Source organism: Castor canadensis, chromosome 2 (assembly GCF_047511655.1).
Source record: "Castor canadensis chromosome 2, mCasCan1.hap1v2, whole genome shotgun sequence".
NCBI classification, from domain to species: Eukaryota; Metazoa; Chordata; class Mammalia; order Rodentia; family Castoridae; genus Castor; species Castor canadensis.
Window position 1 is genome coordinate 180678299 of NC_133387.1, and position 15442 is coordinate 180693740.

The 15442-nt window shown below is 43.0% G+C and overlaps 1 long non-coding RNA gene and 1 other non-coding gene across 2 annotated transcripts in view; one reads left to right on the top strand and one right to left on the bottom strand.

Moving 5' to 3' along the window:
- LOC141420887 (uncharacterized) overlaps window positions 1-15442 on the top strand; it is a 57928-nt gene that overhangs the window by 32677 nt on the left and 9809 nt on the right. The window lies entirely within an intron of this gene.
- Window positions 2014-2086, bottom strand: Trnaa-agc (transfer RNA alanine (anticodon AGC)). Its single transcript has one exon. It is a non-coding gene; the product is annotated as a tRNA-Ala (tRNA).

A 15442-nucleotide genomic window follows, 5' to 3' on the forward strand; every position in this document is an offset into this window, starting at 1 on the left:
ACTGAGAGACAATCAGCAAAGGCTTTCTTCCTTTCCCCAAGATGTCCTCCTTTCCATATTAAAATCGACAGCATTTTCATATATCCAGAAATTGATTACATTTCCAATCTCTGCAACTAATACTACCATGATCCAAGCCAGCATCATCTCTTGCTTGGATGATTGCAACAGGGTCCTAACTGGTTTCCCTGCTTTCCCGTTCCTGAGTACAGCATATTCTGTATACTGGCTCCTGCACCAGAGAGGCCCTGTTACCATGCAAGTTGGATCACACCCCTCCTCTGCTCAGTCATCTAGAGTGGCTCCTATCTCCTTCCATGTGAAAGCCAAATCCCTCTCAAGTCTTTACAGGGCTTTGCCTGATCTGACCCCTGTTAACTCTGACTCTGAGTGGGCATCCACACTGTTTCCTGAGGCCCCCACTCACGAGTTTGCATGACACTGACTTGCCTAGCATTCTCCACCTGGTTCTTCATTACCAGTCCCTTCCTTCCTCGGCTCTTTCACTCAGTGTCTCCTTCTTGGTGAGGCATCCTTTGTCACCCCATCAAATGTTACCACTTCCTACTCTTGCCCTGAGTTTTCCTGTTTATTTTTCTGCTTTATTTTCTATGCAGTGCTCAAAACTGCCTAGAAAACCCCATATTTTCTTTACTTATCTTGTTTATTTTCTGCCTGGTGCAAAAGGGCTGCAATTCAGGTCTGTTTTGCTCTTTTCTGTACCCTTTACACCCAGAACAGTGTCTGGCACAGAGTAGACACTGAAGGAGTACCCAGTTGATTGAGTTCTGATTTAAGGCTGACCTCTTATTTCCTGGTTAAAAATGCATGGCTCTCAAATTGTTTCATATGTATCCATTCTCTTTATTTAGTTAGAACATATTCCTTTCAAGATTATAAATCCTTTATGCTTCCTGACTGTTGATTAATGCAAAATGACAGCCCTCATAGCTCAATTGCATCTGTCCTTTCACTTGTCTACCCCCTTCTACCTGGTTGGTGGGTCCTTCCAGACTCCTGAGTTTCCTTTCCACTCTCTCCACTGCCCCAATTGTCTTGTTCAGGAAAACCTCATCACTTCTAGAGAATTTCTTCCTTCCCACTGCTTCTGCTGGTTTAATCTTTGCTTTTTAATCAGCTATAAGGAGGTGGGGATGGAAGTGGGGAATGTACTCAAACCATCATACATCATTTTCTGTAAGAAAAGGCCTGACATTTTCATTGGCAAATCAATCCTGGAGCTCTGCGACTGGAAAGGACCTAAGAGGTCAGCCCATCTATCTTCACACCTCTGGGCAGTTCTGTATTGGAAAAACATCCCCCAAATGTGACTGTCTAGCTTTTTCTCTGACAAGTCTCTAAGGAAGCTACCTTCCTGACCTCTTTTGATAAGCCCTTTTAGTGTCTTAGTGGAAATATGAAATTCTTATTCAAGCACTTGCAGTGCTGTAGGGTATGGAACTGCAGCACAAATGCACAGGCAGGAGGCTGAGCTCCATGACCAGACCAACCTGGGTTTGAATTCTGAATTTTCTATTGGTCAATAGCTAACTGAGTGACCTTGTGGAGAGGGAGAGAGAGATAGAGAGAGAGGGAGGGATGGAGAGAGAGATCTTAAAAATTTAAAAAAGAAATCCTAAGGAGTTTATAGTCACATACACACACAGACATATATATGCTCACATACACATGTATGAAGGTAATAAACTCATATACTCAAAGATAATTGCATGAATATATGCTCAATGAATATTTCTTCTCGTTGTCCTTTTATTTCTCCTTCCACCCCACCCAGATGCAGTTCATGTATAATAAGCCAATATATTTAAGAAGTCTTCATTAAAGAAGTGTTAAGTCCAAGAGAATAATCTTTCAGCTTATTGATACCCCAAAGTTTTATGAGGGCTAGCTCTAAATCATTCCTGCCTGAAGATAAATGCAGTCAGCTTATAGAATAGATATTTAGGTTGTGGAGCCTGTATCTTTGGTTTTTGGTTTTGGTTTTGGTTTTTTTGATGGTACTGGGGCTTGAACCCAGGGCCTCATGCTTGCTAGGCAGGTGCTCTACCACTTGAGCCACTCCACCAGCCTTGTTTTGTTTTTTGGTGGAACTGGGGTTTGAAACTCAGGGCTTTGCACTTGCTAGGCAGGTACTCTACCACTTGAGACTGGATTTGAATCTAAGTCCCAAAATACATCAGATGTATGAATTTGAGCACTTGAGTTCTTGAAATGTTCATTTTCATCTGTATAATGGGCATGTGACATCTACTACCCCATGGATTGTCACAATGGTTCCATGAGATTACACATGGGATGGATTCAGCATAGTACCCTGGGACTGAGGTATATGCTTAATCCACAATAATGGCACTAATAACACTGGCTAATATTTAATATCTATTACCTATTTCATGTATGTCAAGCAGGAAGAAGTACCTGACACACATTAACTCATTTGCAATAAATGAGTTACTGCTTTCATTCAAGGTCATTGCTTTCATTATCATTACTATTATCATGTTTTAAAGACCCAGGAAGGAAGGTGATAAAGAGTTCTTTCCTCTCAGAGGATCTATTATTTGTTGTTAAAGTCAGTGAAGTGCATCTAAGTCAATGTGAGTGGTCTGTGTTAACACTGCTGATGAGGACAAGTGAGGAAGGGCTCAGAGAGGAATAAGTGGAAGTGAACAGGAAGAAAAACCAGCCTGCTACTCTGGAGCATCAAGAATGTCCCAACTGTATAAGTGCCAGCTACTAAAGGTCATTTCTTTGGCCTGAAACAGAGCAGACTGCCTTTCACCACAGCATAGGTGGTGACTAGGACAGGGGAGGGGTGACAGAGAGAGGACATAGAACTTTCAGGATATTGTTGCTCAGTCTCTGTAGTTTGTGAGTACACATCTCTCCAGCAATGTAGGTGAGAGAGATTTCAATCTGCAAAAAGCCATAGCAGGTCAAACTGACCTAGCCAAATAAGAAGCTTGATTTGAGCAGAACAGTGAAGATAGCAGTTGGGCTACTTGGTTTTCCAACAGCATCACAAATATCTGAGATAATCAACTATTTTGGCTTCAGAAAGTTGGGTGGTCCAATTGCTTTTGGACCTGTGGCAAGGCTGCATATTGTGGTGGGAAGCACGTGGGGGTGGAACAAGGTATTCATTTCATGTTAGCCAGGAAGCAAAGAAAGAAGAGGAAGAAGAGGCTGGAGTCCTACAATCCCCTTGCAGTGACCTAACTTCCTCCCACTAGGCCTTAAAGGTTCCACCACCTCCAGAAAGTGCCACGGGCTGGGGACCAAGACCTTAACACATGGGCCATTGGAGAAAACTTATCCAAGTCATACCAACAGTGATATCAAGGTACTCCAAAAACATTTTGATTTATAATTTTTTTTAACTGTAAAGAATTTACAATTATTGTTTGCAAAAAAACCATCAAAGAATATGGAAGCTATGGCTGAATTACAATTTATCCTAAAAGAAAAAACTTACTAAATATTAGAGGTGCCTCTGCCTGCTGAATATCCAGATGGTCCTAACAAAGAGATCTAAGATGTAGCAGTTTTCTATACTAAAGATGGTGATGAACCATTTAGAAATAATAGTATAATTTAAATGACCAATTCAGGTTACCAGACCGGAAATGTCCTTCCTAAGTCATTATACTCTAATTTGATTTAATAAATATCACTTTCTAAATTGTTAAATAGGTAACTGGCTACTTTCTCCAAGCATTTTTGAATGGGCTCCCAAAATACTCTGGGAGGCAACAGGAGAAATAAGATAGCATTTCTTAGGAAATGCCTCTTTCTCTCTTTATGCTTCTTTTGGCCTCTCCTTTTATTTATTCAGCTCCCAGAGCCATGCCCAGGGCTTTCCAAGCTCAGAATCTCCTGTCATTATGCAGCAAAGTCTCCCTTCTCTTTCCCTTAATTGTCAGCCAGCTTCTTATCCTGTGGGTGCTGGGTTAGAAATGGTAACCCCATCCAAACCAGGTATTTCCACCACTACTCTAGCTTGCAGGGTGCTGTGTACAGTTTTTAAAAAATATAAATTAAAATGGTTTTGGAGTACTTTGACAACTCTGGATTAGTTTCCCTCAAAGGCACATGTGTCAAGGCCTTGGTCCCCAACCTGTTTGTTTCATGGCACATAGCAGCCTATTCAATTTCTTTGTTTTTCTCTGTTAGTGGGTTCTCCCCACTAGACTCCAAACTAGTCTAGGCTAAGCTGGTGTGAGCAAGTCTAAGCTGTTGTAGGTAGGCTAACTAGGCAGAACTCATACCTATGGCATTTTTCATGTAGCACAGTGGCTGAGACCTTGTAGAATGCTTAACACACATAGGTTTGTTAAATTTGGTCTAAAGTTGCCTCTGTACATATGCTAAGTTTATCCTAAAGGTTTCTTTGCACAGAGAGAACTGTAACCTAACTTGATGTGTAAATAGATTGTACCAAGTCTCAGCCAATCACAGGCAGTCAATTGTTCCAAGCAGCATGTTCAAATAAGACAGATAGGAGTTGTAACCAATCAGCCTGACTCTGCATCATGTGCTTTCTTTGACTATAAATATTACCTGTCTATGTGGTAGGGTGGGGCATTCGCAACTAGTTTTGGTCCATCCTGCTACCCAATTCTAGAATTGCAAATAAAAGCAATGAAGCTCTGCAAACCAGATTTTTTTTTTTGTAATTTTGTCTTTTAACAGTTCAAGCAAAAGGAGTGAAATTTCAATGTTTCCTTTTAATTTATGGCACATTTATGGAAAACATAAATGCCAGAATACTAGTCTTTTCTCAGCTATGTTTAGATATGTGTAGGAGATTCATAATGACTTATTTAACTGAAGATGGGTGGCATTTCACCTTGGGTCATTCAAGACTCAGAATAAGATTGTCAAAATATATTAGCTCAAATAAATATGGGTTGACAGCTCATGTCTGTCTGGGAAGTTAGGTACAGAGTTCTACTTGCCATTTGAAAGAGAAATAAAATGCCCTTTACCTTGAGCCCTTAATATCTATAAGGCAATATCTTTTACAGTATGAGGGCAAGAGTCATGGTCCCTTTCGTTGTACAACTATAAATGTTAAACATCAAATCGTAGACTCTTATTAACAGCTAGATTGAGAATTCACTGGTTCTGTGAAAATGCTACCATAATGCTGGCTTTATTCTCATTTTACTAATGATTAAAATGAGGCCCATAAAACTTAATAAATTTCTCATTTTCCAACTTAGACAGTGGCAAAAGGCAGGGTTCAAAGCCAGCTCTGACCAGTGCCCAAACTCATGTAATTAACCCTCATTATAAGTAAATAGCCCAGCACTGCGCGTGGTATTACATAGCTAAAATCCCAGCACTTGGGAGGCTAAGGCAGGAGGATCCTGAGTTCAATGCCATAGTGAGACTCTGTCTCCAGAAAATAAACAAACAAAAAACCCCAAAAAATAAACAGCCCAAATCATGGATAGCATTGTCTAAGGCCAGATAGAGTCCCACAGAGCCAGGAATGGGTATCCTAGGAAAGAAGTAAAGAAAGAGGACAGCTACCCAAGTGGTTATCTTTCCTTGGAATACTCATCAAGTACATCCAAAGTATCAACATCTCTCACAGGCACTGAGCAAGGATGAGCCTGACATTTCTGAGTAATTAAATCAATATAGGTCAAGAAGAATGAGATCATGGCAAGGTCAGGTCCAATAAGACAGTCAGGAAGAATGTGGTCAGCTGGATTTTCACATAAGAATGAGGAAGGGGAAGGGAGTTGTGGTCCCTCCCAACAATATCCAATGTCATCTGCATAACTGTTGGGTCTTGCCGTGAAATATAACAAGGAAGGGTGAGAGGGATGGTCAGAGTATTGCAGGCCCCAGGACGGCTAGTGTTGGCCTATGAGACTGAAGGTACTCATGATTCCCAAGGGTGGGGAAGGTGACCTTCAGAAGGAGGGTAGATCATGTTGATGTTCCTCCGTGCTTTTGTGATTCCTTACTGTGATGTGACATAGCAATATAGGCAATGCCAGTAGTTTTTGCATTTCCCCTAGGAGAGAACTCTTGCACTTTCATAGCTGCACCAAGTCTGAAGTCATTGTAATTTACTTAGAATTGCCGCACAAAAACAAAGACAAAGGGCTCAAGGAAACTTTGGGAGGCGAGGATATGTCTGTTTCCTTCACTGTGATGGTTTCACAGGTCTGTAAGTGTCCAAACTTGTCAAATTGTGCACATTAAATACATGCAGTTTTTGTACATCAATCATACCATGACACAACAGTTTAAAATGAGCAAACAGATAAATAAACAAAGGTGAATGCATTTTTTTAAAAAAAGAAAAGTGAGCAGAACATGGTGGTCCCTGCTTACAGTCCCGGTTGCCCAGGAGGTTGAGTCAGGAAGATCACTTGAGCCCGAGTTCAAAGCCACCCATGGAATCATTGCAACATAGTGAGATCTCTGGATCTAAAAAAGGTTGTGGTATAGTTTACTGGTATAGTATTGTACACAGTGTATATGCTGCTCTAGGTTCAAGTGGGGGGGAGAGAGAGAGAGAGAGAGAGAGAGAGAGAAGAGGAGGAGGAGAAGAGGAAGGGAGAGAAAGAAAGAAAAGAAAGAAGGAAAGGAAGGAAGGAAGATAAGAAGGAAGGAAGGTAGGAAGGAAGAAAGGAAGACAGGAAGGAAGGTAGGTAGGAAGGAAAGAAGGAAAGAAGGAAGGAAGGAGGGAAGGAAGGAAAGAGTGGGGGAGCTTCACGCACTTGTGAGTTCCAGGTTAAATGCCCAACTTTGCTATAGAGGACAATTATTAAGAGGGATGTTCACAATAGCCAAGTTATGGAAACAGCCAAGATGCCCCACTACTGACGAATGGATTAAGAAAATGTGGTATCTATACACAATGGAATTTTATGCAGCCATGAAAAAGAACGAAATGTTATCATTCACTGGTAAATGGATGGAATTGCAGAACATCATTCTGAGTGAGGTTAGCCTGGCCCAAAAGACCAAACATCGTATGTTCTCCCTCATATGCGGACATTAGATCAAGGGCAAACACAACAATGGGATTGGACTTTGAGCACATGATAAAAGCAAGAGCACACAAGGGAGGGGTGAGGATAGGTAAGACACCTAAAAAACTAGCTAGCATTTGTTGCCCTTAACGCAGAGAAACTAAAGCAGATACCTTAAAAGCAACTGAGGCCAATAGGAAAAGGGGACCAGGAACTAGAGAAAAGGTGAGATCAAAAAGAATTAACCTAGAAGGTAACACACATGCACAGGAAATCAATGTGAGTCAATGCCCTGTATAGCTATCCTTATCTCAACCAGCAAAAACCCTTGTTCCTTCCTATTATGGCTTATACTCTCTCTACAACAAAATTAGAAATAAGAGCAAAATAGTTTCTGCTGGGTATTGAGGGGGTCGGGGGAGAGAGGGAGGGGGCGGAGTGGGTGGTAAGGGAGGGGGTGGGGGCAGGGGGGAGAAATGACCCAAGCCTTGTATGCACATATGAATAATAAAAGAAAAAAAAAGAGGGATGTAACAGAGAATGTTCCCAAGGAGCTGAGATCTTGAGGAGTGCTACGATTCCTGGAGGACATTTTCTGTCAGGTCCAAGCAGTACATCCCCATTTTCCTGTCTATGCACCTGGGTGGGAAAGAAAGAAAACAGTAGTTTGAGACATAGGAATGCCAAGTTCAGTTCCTGCTCTGGAGGAGCCTTCCCAGTGCTTTATGTGTTCACTCCCAGAGGACAAGAGCTTCGTCCTTTCACAAACAGCCCTATAGAAAGGAGGTTTTAGTGAGGAGGATTAACTCTTTAGGGTTCAGGTCAGTGGTTTCTGCTTCTTGACATTGAGACAAAGGAAGGACTGTATTTTCCTGTGCCTTCCCCTCCCCCAGGTTGTGCTCCAGATGAATATGACTATGATTTATTTACCTTGTTTAATTTCTTCAAACATCATTAACTCTATTTGTGTATATCCTTATTGGATCATGCTGTGATATTTATTATGCACTTATCATGGATATCAAAGAAAGCACTTGCTTTTTGCCAGCATTTAATACAAGTATCTAATTAAGTTCAGGTTCTTGGGTTAATTATCATCCAGATCTATAAAGTTTATTAAGCTATCTAATTTTAATATGATCCTACTACAATTAGTGGTTATGTATTCATTTGACTGCTCAGATAAAAACATTAAGTGTGGATATGCTGGGTGACTTATTTCAATTCACCTAGCCATTAGATTTGATCATAAAATGTTTATTAGAGCAAAAGGTACAGTTTTAGTTTAAATTCATATCTTTAGTGCACCCAACAACAACTGTTAGACAGAACTTTCACAGTGAGTGTCTTACTTTGATATTCTATCTTGGCCATGAATTCTATTTGCCTAGGTCTATTAATAAAAGTACAAGATTTTAAGAATTTTCTATTCCTCTCTCAACTCCATGAATAGTATTTAAAACTTCCTCTTTAAAAAGGACCTTAAGTTTTCAGAGTGAGCGTGTAGGAAGAGATGGTCCCTAGTACCATTTGCCCTCACAGAGAAAATAAAGGTCACCAGACAGAAAAGTTCTCCACCCCGCCTCCAAAATCATGGGTGTCCATGCTTCACTCCCTATCTCCCCTAACAGTGGGCAGACTTTCTCCCTTCTGTTCAAATCGTTCACTCTCCTTGTTCTGAAACTCGGCCTTTCCAGGCTTCTCTGTGACCTCCATCTGGACTTTCTCCATCCTCTCCTCAATTTGTCATTTCCTTCAGTACTGAAATCTGTGAATTTGTCATGTTTAAAAAAACATGTCCTACCTTGACCTATTCCTTGTCATCTTCTACTGGCTATGTCGATCTTCACATTTGGAGCAGTACTTCTGGAAGAGCCTCTCTGTTCCCTCCCCACCATGTGTACACTTCTAGTCACTTGGCTTCTGCTCCTGCCACCTCTGACCACCACCCCCCTCCATGCTTTCATCAAGCTCACTTGTACCTTCCATGTGTTGGATGTGTTAAAGGCTCCTCAGCCCTAGATTTGTGTGTTTTCCTGGCCACATTTGTCACTACTGGCAGCTCCCCCTCTCTGCAGGGGTCTCCCAAGGTCTCCAGGCTTCTCCAGGATAGCCTCCCTTCTCTGGTTCCTTCTCCTTGTCTTTATTGGTTCAGCTTCTGCTCCTTGATCTCCATAGGTTCCTGAAGATGCTGTCCTTGGTCCTGTTCTCACTCAGCACACACTCTCTGGGTGAATTCCTCATGGCTCTTGTTTACATCTGTGTACTGCTAACTCCCAAATCTATATCCACAACCACCCATCCATGCACAGAGAAGTTGGCTGGCATTTCTCGTATACAAATCCAGTCCAGTGCCTTCCCATGGCTCTAGGATAAAGCCAACCTCTTTCTAGGGCCTATGACACTCTCCAGAATCCAGCCTCGCCTTGCTATCCATCTCTTTCTAGTCTTCTTTCTAGACTCCACATGGCTGGACTTTCTTCAGTGTCTTGGGTGGCCCAAGCTCTTTCAACTTGGAACCATCTTCCCTCAATTTTTTCTTTCTATAACCCTCTTCTGCTGTCACCTTCAGACCTCTGGTTAAGTGGTTAAGTATTACATCCTTTTGGAAGAATTTTCTCAGGCTGTGTTAGGTCCTGATGACTGATGACCTTATAGCATTTCTGTACATTTCCTACTAAAATATTCACTACACTTTAAACTTTTTGCATGCTTTCTTTTTTGGTATTAGGGATCAAACCCAAGGCCTTGCACATGCTGGGCAAGCACTCTACAGATGAGCTGTACCCCTACCCTACTTTTTTTGATATTGCTTACTTTGATATCCTCCCTCCTAACTCAATGCCTGATACATACTATGCAACCAAAATTATTTGTTGAATGAATTAATTTTCCTAATAGACAATAACATTACCTGAACACTCACGTTTGAGATTATTTACCTTCAGGAGGGCAGACCTGTGTGTTCTCTCATTTATTAATTAACTGTTGCTTCCAAACCAACCTGCTTATTCATAACAATTCAGTTATTTTATGAAAACATGGAGGAGGAGGCTGCAGTATCCAAACACACTGGGTTGTACTTCTGCTGTAAGATTCCAGGTGTGAATCAACTGAAAAGGTGTGTAACATCCATCTCAAACAACTCCTGGTATTTTTTTTTTCAGACCTGCTGGAAGGTTTGAACATATATTCAAAATCCTGCTTTGCATGTTATTATAAATAGCTGAGCATGAAAACATTTTCCTTTCAACATCTCAAAAATATTTACTATACTCCTAAGTATGGCTTCATTAAATCTTAGACCTAGGTTTTGATAGAACAGTAATGTCGCCATTTTGTGAATTGGTGGCCATTTTATCCTCAGGCCTCACTTGAGAAATGGAGCCACCCCTAACAACAGCCCCACCCTTAAACAGAAATTCCCATGCTCTAAGACAAGCTCCATCCCTACTGGAGACTCCCACACATGTGCTAACTTCCTTAACCTCCCTCTTCTATAAAAGTCACGCCTAGCCCAAAGTCTGGGCTGCGCCATCTTTCCCCAGCCAGCCTGGCAGTTCGAGCCTGCCATTAAACCTTGCTCTTGGACGTGAGACTTTTCTCGTGTGCTTTCTTTGTGAGTGGTGTTTTTCCTAACATTTTGGTGCTGTGACTCGGATCGGGTGCACTCCTGGCACTGACCTTGCTCTCTTGGCCTCCCCCCCTACCATCCCACTGTCTTTCTTTCTCCCTGTTTAAACTCCCATTCCCTTTCTCCAGGATTAGAGCTGCCTCGCCAGGACCCCCAATCCTAGAAGATGCCCTCACTGCTCACAGGGAATTTGATCCATCCCAGCACACCTCCAATCACCATCTACCACCAGTCAATCCTCCCTCAAGGTCCTCTCTCAGTGAGTCTTCCTCACATGCAGAGCCATGATCTCACTTTCTCATTTCCTCAAAATCCTAGTGCCAGGTCTCAGCTCACTCTCATCCCTGGGGACCAGGTCTCCTAGGACTGTGGGCCCCTGGTGATGGAGATGTCCCTCCTGGGAGTCCCACCTCTACTCTCTCCTGAGGAACTGATATCTTGGGACGCCCGTCATGTCCTCTCCTCAGTTCAGGCCTCACTATGGAGATTGGACCATCCCAAATTCCCTCAGACGCCCCCCGGGATGTCTCCTGGCCAACCTTGGGCCCCTTTGCCTAACACCTGATCTCATTTTTCTCTGTAATCAGGCCTGGCCCCAGTATCTGTTAGACAATGCCTCCAAATGGCCACTGAATGGCACTTTTTGATCCCAATATTTTAAGGGATTTATACAATTTCTGTGAGCATGCTGGTGAATTGAAATACCCTATGCTCAATCCTTTTCCTATGTCCACACCAAACCCTCCCTCTCTACTTCCTGTTCCCCTGCGCAGGTTCTATTAGCCTCTAAGCCAGCTTCTAAACCAACCAAATCCTCCTTCCCCATGTACGCAGACTTCCTTGCACTGCTCATGCTGCCTGTCTCTTCCTATCTTCCTGAGGGACTTTCCCGTCATGGTGTCAAGCCAGCCGCTCCTTGCCAACTCTGGCCTCAAGGCAATTCTGGCTCTCTGGGAGCTCATGCTCCCTCCCTGTGGGCTGAGACCAAGACTGGGATTTATTCAGGTATGCCTCATGCTATGTTGGGGGAGTCCTGATTGATTATGGCATCTGACGACTGCTTCTCTTTTCTCCCCTGTCTAATGCCCCTTCTGCCTGAGACAGTGACCAGAGAGTGGAGGTTTCATGTTGCTGAAAGTGTTCCAGTACCACTCAATGGGAGTGACCTAGAGGCACAGGTGATCACTAATCCCATAGGCGTGTGTCATGCCTCCAGGTTCTGCCTTCCCCTCCCTTACCTAAGATGTCAGGACACCTTTTCTGCTCTCTCCATGGTCTCACCACGTGTCCTTTATCTCTGTCTGCCTTCCCCTCCCTGGGCTTACTGGGACCCTGCCTCCCATGAAAAGCTTATAGCATGGTACCTTATGATTTAAGTTATTCCAACTAGTTTGCCAGGCCTTTCAGTCCAAAGCAACTTTAAATCAGCTGCTACGCACCAGCAAGACAAAAGCACTTACAAAAAAAAAACTGTGGCACCACACTCATGCCCTAACTCTGCCCCCACAAGGGAAGGAGGGAAAACAAACGGGCATGCTCGTGCACAGGGATGCTGGCACCTGGACACAAAGGGAACACCTGCCATAGCTAAGAGAACCCATAGAGAGGACCCAAAACACATCCTAGGCCGCCAGCTGCACATGGCGGTGGCAGTGGCCTGCCACCACTTCCCCTAGAATAAATGTGCACAGGCGTGAGTACACAGGAAGGGGGGAGGGGGCGACAGGCTGCAGGATGGGAGTGCTCATCCCGGGTGTGGGAGGGGGCAACAGTGCTTTACTCAAGTCCAGTTCCCAGCCACACCTTGGCCTTGGGCCTGACCAACCCAGCCCTTGTAAGCTAATTGTTAGCTCAAGGTTATAGCCCCAGAAATAGCAAAATGGGCATTACTGTGGTCTCTAAACTTCTCATTTAAAATTTCCTATACTTTTGGCCTCAGCATAAAGTTTTCCTCCAAATATTAGCACTAGTCATCCCTTGCAATACCGTTATTGCCCTGGGATGCCCTCTCAATGCCCTTCTCTAACTTTACAGACAATTTATTCCTTTGTTAAAAAGGTAACCTTTATTAAAGAGGCTGCCTGCTGTTAGCTAAAAGGCAGGATCCTAGCATTTTGTTCTTTCTAGATGGGACCTGCACCTTCCAGTCTTCTGGCTTGCAGATGTTGGGAGCTTTGTACTGAGGCCTGGCCTCACTATGCCTTGGGTGACCAAGAGAAGTGGCCTTCACAGGGTTCCTTAAATTACAATACCATACTCCAATTAGACCTTTTCTATAAAAGGGAAAAAAGTGAACTGAGGTCTCCTATACAAATTTGCTTTCATCTCTGAGACCACCCAGATTGGCTCCATAATTGCTCTCTAGATACTCAAACGCTGGCCATTCTTTGTAAGCCACAGGATAAACATGGAAAAGAGGACCAAAAAAGCCCCTTATCAATGACAAGGCCCCCCCACCCCTGCTCCACCCTCTGCCCTACCTTCTAAGTCACCCTAATGTTCAGAACCTCCTAATGGGTGCTTCCCCTTCAACAAGTAATGGCAGGAAGAGGGCGAGTCTTATGTCCCCTTCCAGTTATCAGATCCAAGGGAAATTAAAAAAACATCTGGACAGCTATATTGATGCCCAGACAAATACATTCAAGCCTTTATCTCTGTGATCCAAACCTTTGAATTGACATAAAAGGATATTATGCTTCTACTAGACCACACTCTCTCCTCATTAGAAAAGCAATGGGTTCTGGCCCAGGCCACTCAGGTTGGAAAAGATTACCATTTACAATGAGCCCCAATACTAGTGGCATTGAAAATGAGGGAATAAATGTGCCTATACCTACAGGGGCACAGGCAGTCTCCTTGACAGATCCACACTAAAAGGGGCTGGTGATATGGCTCAAGCAGTAGAGTGCCACTTTGCAGACATAAAGTCCTGAGTTCAAATCTCAGTACAGCCAAAGGAAAAAAAAGATATTTGGGGATGAGGCTAATCTCAGTGGGAGAGTGTCTGCCCAGCATGTGCAAGGTCCTGGGTTCAATTCCCCAGCATTGCTAAATCAAAAAAAAAAATGGTAAGGAAGATAAGTGGCATTAATGTCACTTCAGCCATCTCATAGTGAAAGAAAGTAGTTTAACCTAGACCAGATCCATCATTTTTCAAGTAAGGAAACTGAGGCCCAGAACGACTCAGAGATCTGCTCTCCAGAGTGTCAGGTGTCAGTGTGAAATAACAGCTTTGCTTTACAGCAACACCCTGAAGAAAACCCTTACCTTTCTGCAGCATCTTAAGGACACTATCAGAAAGCATACCACAGTGGACCCAGAGTCACAGATGAGAGAGGTTCTCCTCAAAGATAAATTTCTAACTCAGTCAGCCCCAGATATTCGTAAAAAACTCAAAGTCTGTGGTTGAAAGGAAAAAAGTCATTGAACCAAGTAATACAGCCAGCCATGTCTATATGTATGGCTATGTCTGTATGTCTATATGTTCAGGACCTTACTAACAGGAGAGAAGACAAGAGACATCATGACCTTATTGCTGCTCTCAGAGAGGGCCCCACCCAACTGGGGCCTGTATCCTGAACTTGCTACCATGGTGGACAGGAGGGGCACTTCCACAGAGAACACTCAAGGGGGACAGCCAGGGAGTTAGCCCCACCACCAACCAGGACCCTGCCCTCTCTGGAAAGGTAACCACTGGAGGTCTAAGTGCCCCCATCTCCAGATGGAAGGCGAGGTGCCACCTCCTATGGATTGATGGGTCCTGGCCTCCTGTCCACGCTCTACTTCTTGGCATCAATGTTGAGGAGCCTTGGGGTAGCCATAATGCCAGAAAAACAAAAGGTCATCTTCCTGCTGGACAGTAGAGTGCATTTCTCTGTCTTACCTTTCTCTCCTGGTCCCCGGTCCAATGACAAAAGTTATCATTTGGGGCAAATCTGGCTAGCCCCTAGAGCACTAGTTTACCCAGCCTCTGGCCTGCTCTTGGGGAGACCTCCTCTTCTGTCATTCTTTCCTCATAGTTCCTGAAACTCCAGTGACTCTGCTGGGATGAGATTTACTATCTCAACTAAAAGCTCAAATTCTCCTCCCTCTAGACAGCTATTTCTACTGCCCCCTCCTTCAGGAACAAATAGATTCCATAGTGTGGACCGATGAGATGAGTGTAGGGCGAGCCAGGACAGCCCTCCCTATTCAAATAAAGCTCAAAAATCCCTCACACTTTCCACACCCAAAAACAATATCCCCTCAAGCCTGAAGGACATGAGGCCTTATGCCTATCATAAATTCCTTAAAAAAAAACCAAGGGCTACTAATTAGTTGCTCCAGCCCCAATAATAAATTTAAAATTCTTATAAAAGTTAATTTTAAAATACAAGTTACAAAGTAAACAACTGGAAAGGATATAGATAGGTATTGAATGTATTTCTTAAGAAGTTAAAAGAAAAAGGAATTTTTTTTTTGGATGAGAGAGGATTTTGTAAAGAAGAGTTTGTCCTAAAGATTGTTTCAAATAGAAGGGATAAGGACAAGCCATCAAATGGTTTAGTATGTTGTATGAAGGTCTAAGTAAGTTTTAAAAGTTTATACTAAAAAGCTTCAGTGTGTGATAAAGTTAAAATTGACTAGGAGTTGCCTAAAAGATTTTAGGGTCATGTCAACTAAAATCAAATTATCTACATCTATAAAATAACAAGGTTATCTTAATATTGTTCTACTCTGAGTAACATCTACAAAAACTGTTCCAAAGAAAGATTTTATCAAAGACATTATTTGTGTTTGCTGCTGATCT